Genomic DNA, 12,817 nt, shown 5'->3' with positions numbered 1-12,817 from the left:
TTTCTGTGTCTGTTTCAGGGTCCAGAGTGCTAACCATTATACATGGGGACTGTGTCTGTTTCTATTGATTGTATTTTCTCCTGTTATTGGTCATATTTTTCTGCCTTTTTGCATGCCCGGTATTTTTTTTTTTTTTTTTTTACATGCCAGACATTGTGAATTTTAGCTTGTTGGGTGCTAGATTTTACTATATTCTTTTACATGGTGTTTGGGTTTGTTCTGGTGCTTGATTAAGGTACTTGGAATCGGATTGATCTTTTCAAGACCTGCCTTTAAGGTTTATTAAGCTTGGTCCAGAACAATCTTTAGTCTAGGGTTAGTTTATCCCCCCTAAGGCAACACCTTTCTGAGGATTCTTCCTCTGTGTCACGAGGGCACTTTGGCTGGTGAAACATCAACTATTTCTATTCCCAAATATAACCATCCTGGCCTCCCTGAACTCTTAGAACTTTCCTCCCTATCCTGTGCCCTGGAAACTGCTTCCAGGTAGTAAGGTGGGACAATCACAGGGCTTGATAGCTGTTGTTGTTGCTTTTGTTCCCCTTCTTTCAGGGAAATTAGAATCTTTTGCTGGTTGTTTCTCAAAGTCTAAACAAATCACGATTTCATATAATTTCTCCAGCTTCCTAGTTATTTAAGGCAAGAGGGTAAATTCAGTTCTTGTTACTCTTGGCCGAAGGAGGTAGTGCCCTAACCAGGTTTTGACTTCATGAAGGACACATTCCTACCCTGTTCTAGGGATTCCTGAGGCACTTGATCAAATTCTGTATAAAATTTGGAAAGGAGAGGCATGTGTCACTCTTTGTAGACACAGAACCCTCCTCTGTATGTTTTAGGTTTTGCCAGGTTATTAAAGATAATGAACCTATAATTAGGGAGTGCAGTTAGCATCAAAAGGGAGAGCCCCTTATTGTGGCAGCTAAGTGTTGATTAAGAAAACAGTGGAGTAGAAGAGGACTTCTTAAATCTTCCCATCAGAGTGAAGCCTCTGAAGACTTGCATCAACAGACATTGCCAGGCAGGCCAGAAAGGCACAAGCAGAGGCCTTTGCTGGAACAACTGCAGGCTAAAAACTCCAGTATTGGCAGTGGTATTTGGGAATGTTCTTTGTGGGAGAATACCGTGGACTTCGAACTACTGATTTGTCTGTGAATAGTAGGTATTTTGGGGAGTGAGGGAGCGGGGGAGAGGGTTGTTGTTTCTCAAAGTTTCCTTCCAAGGACATGGAACTTATAAATGTTGAAAGTGTTGTCAGCTCCTGGGCTGTCCAAAAGAGTATACATTCCCGACCTCTCCCTCAAGTTTCAAGGGCAGAAGTCAGAAAAGTAGGATATTCATGAGGAGTTGTCCCTGTAGTGTCATAGATCTTACCAGTATTGGCACTTCTGTTAGTTTTTTTTAAAATAAATTGTTTCTCAACTAAAATCTTGGTTTAAGAAGTATTATTACTTGTCTGAGTTTCTCTTGTCAAGTTGGCTACCACAGTCATTGCAGGTTTGTCCTTTGTGCATAGAAGATAAGGAATGGCATGTGCCTTCACTTCCTCTTCTGAGGTCGGGGTGGACATCGCAATCTATCACATCCCTCCTGCCCCTGGATTCAGGACTCAGCTTCAGAATCCTTTCTGCCATAGCACTTCAGGCATCCACTACTAGTTAGTCTGAGTTGCCACTCAGAATGAAACTTATTTGTCCTCTCTGTTTTAAAGAGTACAAAGCTGGTTTAAAATATCAGCCTCCGGGACTTCCCTGGTGGTCCAGTGCCTAAGACTCCACGCTTCCACTGCAGGGGGCATGGGTTCAGTCCCTGGTCAGGGAACTAAGATCCTGCATGCTGCGTGGCATAGCTAAAATAAAATAAAATAAAAACGTCAACTTCCCTTACATTAGGGGGTTCCCAACTTGTATTCTGCAATCTCCTCTATATAATTTATCTACTATCTATAATGACTTTCTACCCCTAATTAAATCCAAAAGGGTTCCAACGAAAAGTAATTTGTCATCAAAACAACCAGAAAACATTTATTGAGTGCCACTGGGTCAGAAGTTTGTTCCAAACACTATCATGGGCTTAATCTCCCTAAAGCCCTGAAGACAGATATTATTTTCCTATTTTATTGATGAGGAAACTGAGGCTCAGAGAGTTTAAGTGACTTGCCTAAGGTCACACAGATATCTAGAAGTAGAGTTAGGACTTAGATTGGGATTTTATGATCGTCTTTGAATACCATCTGCCTATTTTCTTTTTTTCTTTCACACCTCTTGGCTTTGGTGAGGAGCAGCTGGCCCTTTAGGTGTTCTGCCAATAAGAAGGTGCCATAACTTCCGTGAGCAGATTGACAAGCCTGTCACTGGGAGGGTTTTTCTTTTTCTACTGGAGAGAGACACATTTTGCTTTTTCTTTTCTTGGTTACTTCCAGATTTGGAGCCATTCGGAATGATAAAAGTCCAGCTAGTCTAAAGAAAATTGAGAAATTACAGTAATTTCTTTTTACTTTAGATTAATTTGGCAGGAAATTATATAATGCTGTGATTATTTTATTTAATTGAAACAGGTAATTGTGAAGCCAGAGGAAAACTATGTTTAACAAATTAATCATTGGTAATTGATTATTCACTGGTATTTTTTTTTTGGTTTTGTTTTTTATTAGAATAATCACCACCAAAAATGAGTGATAAGCAGATTAATCCAGCATACATCCACAGATACACACACAGGTACATATATAATTATTCAATGAAATAATTATTTCAGCCACATCAACTTGAGATCCTCTTAGTACTAAGTTTCTTGGCCATTCTGCCCTGACTGCTCTCAACAGGGCATAGTAAAGAATTATCAGACCACCCAGGGCCTCAGGACCAGAGGTCAGGAGATGCGTATCTCTCTCTGGGGCAGGGCAGTCTGTCTGAGGCTGGATGTGAGGCTTTACTGTGGGTCCGGGGAGGTGCTGTTGCCAGTCCAGAAGCCCAGAGAGGAGAGGGAGCAAGTGCCAGTTCTCACACCAGGCTTCTCATGCTTCTTCCCAGACCTCATACTAGAGAACAGAGGGGGGCACGACCTCTGGAGGATTGGGGCTGCAGGAATAGAGCAAGTGGCGGTAATACTCCCTCCTTCTCTTCCTCCTCCCGTTATTTCTTCCCTTTCATCATTCGAGCACCTTTTATAGGTCAGTTACGTGCTAGTTCCTCGAGAATGAGACCGGGTCCTTGCCCTTAGGGAGTTCTCGGTTTGGGAGAACTATCCAATGGCAGAGAGCAGTGACGGTAGGGACACAGGTAACTGCAGGAGCCCCACAGTGTGTTCAGAGGGGACCTTCTCCTCTGTAAGGGTGTGCAGTGTCCTGGTTCCTCAGGGTACAGAGGAGCTATTACCTGTTACTCTGGATTATTTCTTTCTAAGTAGGGTGATCATATAATCTGTGGTGGAAACTAAGACACTTAAAAGTGAATGATGGCTTAAATATAATTTGAATTATATAATTTTTGAAATATTCATTGATGAACAAATTGCTTTTGTTATATTGGTGGATTAATAAAATAAAAAACTATGATTAATAAAATAAAAAACTATTTTCAACAAATTTGGGGGAAAAAACAACACAAATCTATGTATATCAAAGCAAAAGTTTATATCTTTACACTGATTATCTGATCATTAAAAAAAAATAACGTAAGTAGAATTATTTTTCTTGGAACATATTCACATTTCCTAGCCATTTCTGTCCCAAGATATGTCACTGGTGTTTTTCTGAAGAATGCATTGAAAGATATGTTATTAACTTTTTCCTCAAAGTTGCCTGTAATCTTCTTCAAAGTTATATTTTATAGTTCATAAGTTTGAAATTGTTGATAATATTCTCTGAAGACTATGTTTGTTAAATTTTAGCATTTTTTGTTGAGATGTAATTCATATAACATAATATCCATCATTTTAAAGTGTACAGTTCAGTGTTTTTTAGTATATTAACTATGTTGAACAATCATCCCCACTATCTAATTTGCATCAACCCCAAAAGAAACCCCGTGCCGATTAGCAGTTAGTACCAATTTTGCCGTCTCCCCAGCCTTTGACAACCACTAATGTTATTTCATACTTATGGATTTGCCTATCCTGGACATTTTATAAAAATGGAATCATACCATATGTGGTCTTTTGTGTTTGTCTACTTTCACTTAGCATAAGGTTCATCCATGTTGTAGCATTTAACAATACTTATTGTTAATATTCCGTTGTATGGATATACCACATTTAGTTTATCCACTCCAGTTGATGGGCATTTGGATTGTTTCTGCATTTTGGCTATTATGAATAATGCTACTGTGAACATTTGTGTATAAATTTTTACATGAATATATGTTTGCAGTTCTCCTAGATATACACCTAGGAGTATAATTGCTGGGTCATATGGTAACTCTATATTGAACTTTTTGAGGAACTGCCACATGGTTTCCCACAGTGGCTGCACCACTTTACATCCCCACCAACAATGCATGAGGCTTCAGATTTCTCCACATCCTCATCAGCACTTGTTATTGTCTGTTATTTTTGTTATATCTAGTGTGTGAAGTGGGTAAAGTGATATATCATTGTGATTTTGATTTGCATTTCTCTAATTCTAATGATGTTGAGCATCTTTTCATGTGCTCAACATCACGTCTTTTCTGGAGGAATGTCTGTTAACCTTTCGCCAATTTTGAAACTGGGTTATTTGTTGTTTTATTGTTTAGTCATGAGTCCTTTATATATTATGGATGCAAGACCCTTATCAGATGATTTGCAAATACTATCCACATTCTGTGGGTTGTCTTTTCACTTTCTTAATAGTGTCTTTTGAAAGCACAAAGGTTTTTAATTTTGATGAATCCAGTTTATCTATTTTTTTGTTTGATTGCTTGTGCATTTGGTGTCATATCTAAGAAATCATTGCCTAATCTAAGGTCATGCAGATTTTTCACCTATATTTCCTTCTAAGAGTTTTATAGTTTTACCTCTTAATAATACTTTATTAAAAGGTGAAAATTCCAGGACATATGCTAAAAAGATGTGATACCAGGACAAGCATATATTGAGGTTGTCCTTGGCAAACCAAGGATATATGGTCACCCTACCTCTGATGGACTGGGGGAGAGAGGCAGCTGGGGCAAGGGTTGATCAAATTCATTTCTGTCCTTTACGTTTATTCAAAGACCTGAAAAGACTCAACATTTCTTTGATGCCAAATGGGATCTAGACTGAGTTCCATGGGGGTACAGTGGCTTTCTTTAATCTTTTATGTAATCTACAAAGAGATCTTCACCCCCAGGCTGGGAATCCTGAAAAAAGGGGTTACATGGAAATGGAAGCGAGAACATGCCTAAAATCTACTTCAAGTTTTTATTCAAAAATGGATACCCTTGGGCTTCCCTGGTGGCACAGTGGTTGAGAGTCTGCCTGCCGATGCAGGAGACACGGGTTTGCGCCCCTGGTCCGGGAAGATCCCACATGCCACAGAGCGGCTGGGCCCATGAGCCATGGCCGCTGGGCCTGCGCGTCTGGAGGCTGTGCTCCGCCACGGGAGAGGCCACAACAGTGAGAGGCCCGCATACCACACACACAAAAAAAAGATACCCTAGCTCTTGAGAGTAACATTCCCTCTTTTTATGGTCCCTTCAGCCCTAAGGATTGGTGGCAGCTTGGGTTCATGTCATTGCCAATCTATGGGGTGCATTAATGTACCCTGTTAGGCTTCTCAGCCTTCATCAACTTGATAATCAATTCCCTGTACCAAATTCTCTCATTTAAAATGTCTGGAGTGCTTTCTGTTTTCTTGACTGAACCTTGATTGATTCAGAGCTCTTCTCTATTTTCTTTTTGTCATAATCTTTAGGTGCTTAATGTTGCCCACATCATTCCATTATGGGAATCTACTTAGGGTTACTGTGCTATGCCTTCCTGGGTTTTCTGTATTTTATATACCCTGTCCTCTATCTTCTATCAAAACTTGCCACATCAATATTCCATTACATTTTTTTCCAAGAAAACAGCTAGCTATTTGACCTACAGCTGTGCCAAGGTGTTAGACATGATAATGGATTACTGTGTATCCTTCTCAGGAATATTTAAACTTTGCACAGAAATGTATGGCAATATGATGCTTTTCTCAAAAGAAGGAGTCCCAATGTTAGAATTTTAGGCTTTTCCCTAGGAACTCCTAAAATTTCTCCAAGTTTGTGGTGCTTACATTAAGTCAGTCCTTTCTGCTGAGAGACTGTCGTTTTCTCAAACGGACCAGAATTTGGGAGGCCAGAAGTGAAACAAGATGGGCTCAGAGAGACCATAGATTGAAAACAGCAGGAAATGTTCTGTTATTTGTTTTTCTGAAGTGGGCTTCCAAGCAAGGTCTGCTGATCAACGGAATAGCTAAGTCCTGTTCTCTAGGGGTAAAATTGTAGCATAGAGGAGGAATTTGGGTTAATGGCTCAGGAGAGGGCAGGGATGGTGAGATGGAGAAATGACAGGGCAGGCAATTGTGTTTGAGCTCCAAAGCAATCAGGTTCTAGTTCTTGTAGGGAACAAGGATAGAAACAGGGGAAGCAGAGGGGAAGCAGAAGCAAATGCGCAGCTTTGTGAATCCTCAACTGCCTCAAGACAGCCTGAGATAGGACTTGCTACAACCTGAGAACAACAGAAACCACTGTTTACCTGGGCAGGTGACAATGACCACACCCCTTTATATGAAGCCTTGGCTGCCTCCCTCCAGGATCAGCCTGCCCTTAAACAGTCATCCAGAAATTCCCCAGGGAAAGGAGTAATGTCAAATAAAATGACCTACAGTGAGGGATTCTTCCAAAACCCGAAAAGCCATTACCCAAAATAGGCATCCAACATAGTCATTTATGACTTGGCATAAATACCAGCTCTTGCAATATTATTTTCATATGAGGAGTTGACCTCATAGTGCTTTAGAAAGTTACAACATTATAAATATCTACGAATATGTTATTTCATCTTCTTCATAATTTGTCTGCTCCAACAAAGTTCTGACCAATTTTAGAAGTTTCCATGTAAATATTTCAATATAGTGGTAACAAGATAATGAAAACAGAACAAAATGAGGTCAAGTATCACATTTCATCCACAAACATTATGATAGAATGAAATTGTTTAATGGGTGACTAAAGTAAATTGTGTGTGTGTGTGTGGTGGAAGTGGGGTGGGGGGAAATGATGTGGGTTGTGTATAGCCACCAGGCTAAAAGAGAGAAAGGATGCCTAAATTGGGAATGCGAGGAGCAGACATCTTTAGAACCTCTTTTCCCCCCGCTCTGGTTAATGGTGTTCATCTTTAGAAATGATTTGGTGGTGACCTAACAGACTAGACTCAGCACATTTATGTACATATATAAATTTAAACTGGCACTTTAACAGTAACAAAAAATGTTACTTTATAATACTCAGTGCCCTGTGACACGTCGGGAAGTGTGCCATTAAAGGAAATTAATTCTGAAATGGAGTTGGTACCCATCTATTGTCACTAAAAGTCATTTAGGTGGAAATGAACAGTTTGGGGTTGACTCTGTGAAGGTGTTAATTAAGGGAGCAAATACAGAAATGGGTTAACAATTATTGCTCATGCCAGTTTTCTGAAAAAACATGCCTGGGGTCTGATCTGTGATTCTCTCTTCTCTCTGAGTTTGGAATCCTCTCCTCCCAGTTACTTTTCCAGCTATTTGAGATTTTCTGGGGAAACTTATTGACGGCTTTGGGTTCCCAGGTATGCTACAGGTTTGGAGCTGGCAGATTTCAGGTTGAGGAGGTTCAAGTTCAATACCCAGGAGACACATTGAGGGTTCAGCTGCTGTTTGAATGTCCATGTTGTATAGGTAAATTGGTGACAGGGTAGATTAAAAAACCATTGCTTAGTGGTTTGCTGGCAACTGATTTCCTCCAGACTTCCTCTCAAAGGCTCAAAGTGAACTCAATAATATTATTTCTAGGAAGAAGTGGCAGTAAAGGTGGTAAGAGTATTGATTTGAGACTAGGAGAGATGTCTAGGTCTGGAAAACTTGGTTCTTCCTCCTCCTGAGACTTCTGTTTATAAGGGCAGGAGATGTGGCTTTAGAGAGCAGGTATCTGCCATATAATCTGCTTTGGAAGTAAGCGGCAACAAGGGGGAATGAAAAAATATCTAATTTACCATTTAGTCTAAAAGAAAACAAAACTATACCTTATATCTCACCAATTCTTTAAGTTTATTTTTTATTTTTTGTAATGTGGTAGCTCCAGGACCACTTTGGATAGTGAATACCAGTGACCAACACCTTTTAAGTGCCTCCTGCTTGAGTGTTTGTTCTCTCTTGTCCTGGTTTCAGTGGAAACTCAGCAACCTCTGGGCCCTTTTACAAAGCAAAATTGGGGGCTTACAAAGAAAGAAGATGGAGTTAAGAGCACTCACAAGTAAATTCACCCAACAACTGCTATAAGGGGTGTAGGTAAGCACACACCTGATATTCAGGAAGGTTTGAAGGCTGAAATGAGATGCAGTGAGCTTATTTTAGAACCTGGTAGAGCTCAAGGAACCATTTCTGAGATAAACATCCTTATTCAAATGCCACAGACACACTGTTTCCCTCAACAGAGAGACTTGAGCCCCAGCAGTTTTTATGCTAGAGCAGATTTGGGTCAGAATCAAAGTTTTAAAGACTTTTTATTGAAGAAGTTAAAAGATTCATTGGCCAGCAGCCAAGCGTAGTCTGATTTGTTTGCATTTCCTCTGGGAACTCACAGGCAAGCAAGGAATTGGCCAGCCAAGACTGTGAGGGTTACTCACTCCCCTGTGGGCCTTTTCTCCCTGGGCATTTACAAGGTGGGGGAGGAGAGCCGGGGGGAACTCTTTCCTCACAAAGGCCCAGTTCAGCAACCCAGTCAAGCTGCAGTTCTCTTCAGGGTAAAGAAGCCTGCAGTCTCCCCTCCCATCAACGCAGTGTTTATTAGTCCACAAGTGAGACCAACATCACTCAGAGGGTGAGAGGCAGTGAGGGGAGAGATGGGAGGCGACATGTTACCACTTCTCTCTACCCGTCATGGTCAGAGAACCTGCTCCAGGCTCAGCGGCATCAAGCATGCATGCTCATGGGCTGGTTTTCCTTGTTCAAGTTCTTGCAGATGTTAAGTTTTGCCAAGAATCCTTCAAACAACCCTACTGTCCGTAGTTAGAGAGCTTGGGGGAAATTTGTTGACAGAATTTAACTTTAAAAAAATTAAAAAAGGGCTTCCCCGGTGGCGCACTGGTTGAGAGTCCGCCTGCCGATGCAGGGGACAGGGGTTCGTGCCCCGGTCTGGGAAGATCCCACATGCCGCGGAGCGGCTAGGCCCGTGAGCCATGGCTACTGAGCCTTACACACACACACACACACACACACACACACACACACACAGCATGAAGATCCCTCTCTTTTTCTCAGGAATTTGATCACATTGGCAGAAAATTAGGCAAAAATGTAACAGGATATATGACTGCAAGAAAATGAGGAGGAGTTGAGAGATTTAAAGAGGTGGGTCCTTGGTTCTCTGGGACCAATAAATCCTGACATGTGGCTGTGATGCCCCTTGCTGAGGAATTCATGACCTCTTCAATAGTCTGAATACCCAGGTAGGGGGTGGAACAGGAAAACTGGAGGTCCTGCATATATAGATGTGCTAGGGCATGGGGTGAACAGACAGGGGACCCAAGGGTGAATGTGCCAAGGAGGATTCTGGGAAGGTGGTGGAGTAAGAAGCAACAGGAAATGTGTTTCCCCACCTAGAATAACAATTGCACTGGCAGAATTTGTCTTATATAACTATTTTGGAACTCCGGAGTTTATTGAATAAGGCTTGTCACTTGCAGAGGAAGACCTGGAAGGTTAATTTTGGTCAATTTCAGCTCTTAGCACAGTAGTAGCTACCCATTCCCTATCCCCAGCCACGTGGCAGGCAGCTGTGCGCATATCCCTGTAGCATCTTACGCACAGCTTGCAGGAACCAAGGTGGACAAAAAGGACCCTGTCTTCCAAATATCGGGGATCTGTGTTCTGATCACTGATTGCTCCTTCTGATCACAGAGGTGCAGGTGATCATTGTCGTACCTCCCACCATTGCTGTAAGTCCCTCATCTTCCAGCTGATGTGACTTCTAGGGGATTTAGAGAACTGGCACCTTCCCCTTGTCATATTTCTCTTTTTTTCCTTTTTGGGAGCCAGGTATCAAAGACAAGGACATTCAAAATCACCTTCATATATGGGGAAAATTAGAAAGTGACTATGCATGCCCAGGGAAAAGTGCAAGCTCAGAAAGGAGCTGAGAAGACCTTAGGTTTATACCTCAGGCTTGGCACAGAGACAGCCTGTGACAATAAAAGAACAACAGAAACAACAAAATCTAGCAAGCTCTGGGAAAGGGGAGAACCTCATTTCCAAAGTTAACACATTATTAGATTCAAATGTCCAGTTTTCAACAAAAAATCATCATCCAAGAATCCTATATCTGGCTAAACTGTCCTTCAGAAGTGAGGGAGAAATTAAGACGTTCCCAGAAAAACAAAAGCTAAGGGAGTTTGTTACCACTAGCCCCACCCTGGAAGAAATGCTCAAGGGAGTCCTGCAGGGTGAAATTAAAAGACACTAGGCAGGGCTTCCCTGGTGGCACAGTGGTTAAGAATATGCCTGCCAATGCAGGGGACATGGGTTCGAGCCCTGGACTGGGAAGATCCCACTTGCCACGGAGCAACTAAGCCCGTGCTGCACAACTACTGAGCCTGCGCTCTAGAGCCCACGAGCCACAACTACTGAAGCCCATGTGCCTAGAGCCTGTGCTCCGCAACAAGAGAAGCCACTGCAGTGAGAAGCCCGCGCACCGCAATGAAGAGTAGCCCCCGCTCGCTGCAACTAAAGAAAGCCTACACACAGCAACGAAGACCCAAGGCAGCCAAAAAAAAAAAAAAAAAAAAAAATACACTAGGCAGTAACTTGAAGCTTATGAAGTAAAGATCTCAATAGCAGTAAATACATAGGCAATTATAAAAGCTAATATTAATGTAACAATAATTTGTAACTCAGCTTTTTGTTTTCTACATGATTTAAGGACTAGTACATTTAAAAGAATTATTTGTTTATGTTTTGAGGGACACAATGCATAAAGATGTCATTTTGTGATATCAACAACTGAAAGGGGTGGGGTCAGAGCTATAAAGGAGCAGAGTTTTTGTATGTTATTGAAGTTAAACTGGTATAAATTCAAATTAGAGTATTATAACTTTAGGATGTCAAATGTAATCCCCAGGGTAACCACAAAGAAAATAGTTATACACAAAAGGAAATGAGAAAGAATTTTAACATTTCTCTACAAAATATCAACTAAACACAAAAGAAGAAAGAAATGCAGGAAATGAGGGACAAAAAGCTATAAGGCATATAGAAAACAAATAGCAAAAGGACAGAAGTAAGTCCCTCCTTATCAGTAACTACTTTAAATGTAAATAGATTAAACTCTCCAATCAAAAGACAGAGATTGGCAGAATGGATAAAAACACATGATCCAACTATATGCTGTTTACAAAAGACTCACTTCAGATCCAAAGACACAAATACGTTGAAAGTGAAAGGATAGAAAAAGATACTTCATGCAAATAGAAACCAAAACAGAGCAGGAGTGGCTATACTAATATCAGACAAAATAGATTTTAAATCCAAAGATGTTACAAGAGACAAAGAAGGACATTGTATATTGATAAAAGGTTCAATACAGCAAGAAGATATGACAATTATAAACATTTATGCACTTAATAGCAGACCATCAAAAGCCATGAAGCAAGACGTGATAGAATCAAAGAGAGAAATAGATGGTTCTACAATACTAGTTTGAGACTTCAGTACCCACTCTTCCTTACACTTAGCTGAATCCGCCCCCCTTCCCCCCCATGCAGAGGCTGATGAGGCTTGTCTTCAACAGAGGATGCTTGAGGCTCAACCTGGTTCAGCATAATGAGTCTTAGTCATGGGTGTCATCAGGATTTGTTTGCTCTGAATCTACAATCATAGGGCAATTCCAATATTGATAAATTACTGTTTATGATATTTTGTGGGGGAGGGGCGAGCCACTTTTATATTGCTAGTAAGGTGAGGTGGGTTTGGGAGGTGATAGCTAAAGGGTACCAGGTTCCTTTTTGAGGTGATGAAAATGTTGTAAAATTGACTGTGGTTGTGGTTGCACAAAACTCTGAATATACCCAAAGCCACTGAATTCTACACTTTAAATAGGCGAATTGTATGTTACGTGAATTATATTTCAATAAACCTATTTTTAAAAAGGTGAGTTCACAGACTTAGAGAACAAACTTATGGTTACCAGTGGGGAAGGGTGGGAGGGAGGGATAGACTGGGAATTTGGGATTGACATTTACACACTGCTATATTTAAAATAAAATGCCTAAAAATAAAAAAATAAAAAGGTGAGTTCGCAACACCAAGGTGCATGGAATATACTGTGTAAAGATATGTATTAAAGATGATTCAAACAATGCAGGGGAAGGTTTTGAGAATTCCATAAAATGTCCCATTTGTTGGGGGAATGGCTTTATTAATATATTTTAAAGTAATTCTGATAGTTTCCCATGATATTTGACTCAAATCGGTAGTGACTTATTCATGACTTTGCATATTACCCTGTTATCTCTACAGAGATACATTACTGGAGTTGGACACGTTTCAGCTTAAAATGTATGTCTCAGTAAAAGATCAGTCCTAACATTGAATAGCAGTGAGCTCCTGCTAAGCTGGTGACTGGCTGACTACCTGGGC

This window comes from Neophocaena asiaeorientalis, unplaced genomic scaffold, assembly GCF_003031525.2.
Source record: "Neophocaena asiaeorientalis asiaeorientalis breed wild unplaced genomic scaffold, Neophocaena_asiaeorientalis_V1.1 scaffold17, whole genome shotgun sequence".
Classification (NCBI taxonomy): domain Eukaryota; kingdom Metazoa; phylum Chordata; class Mammalia; order Artiodactyla; family Phocoenidae; genus Neophocaena; species Neophocaena asiaeorientalis.
This window is presented reverse-complemented; position numbering follows the sequence as displayed.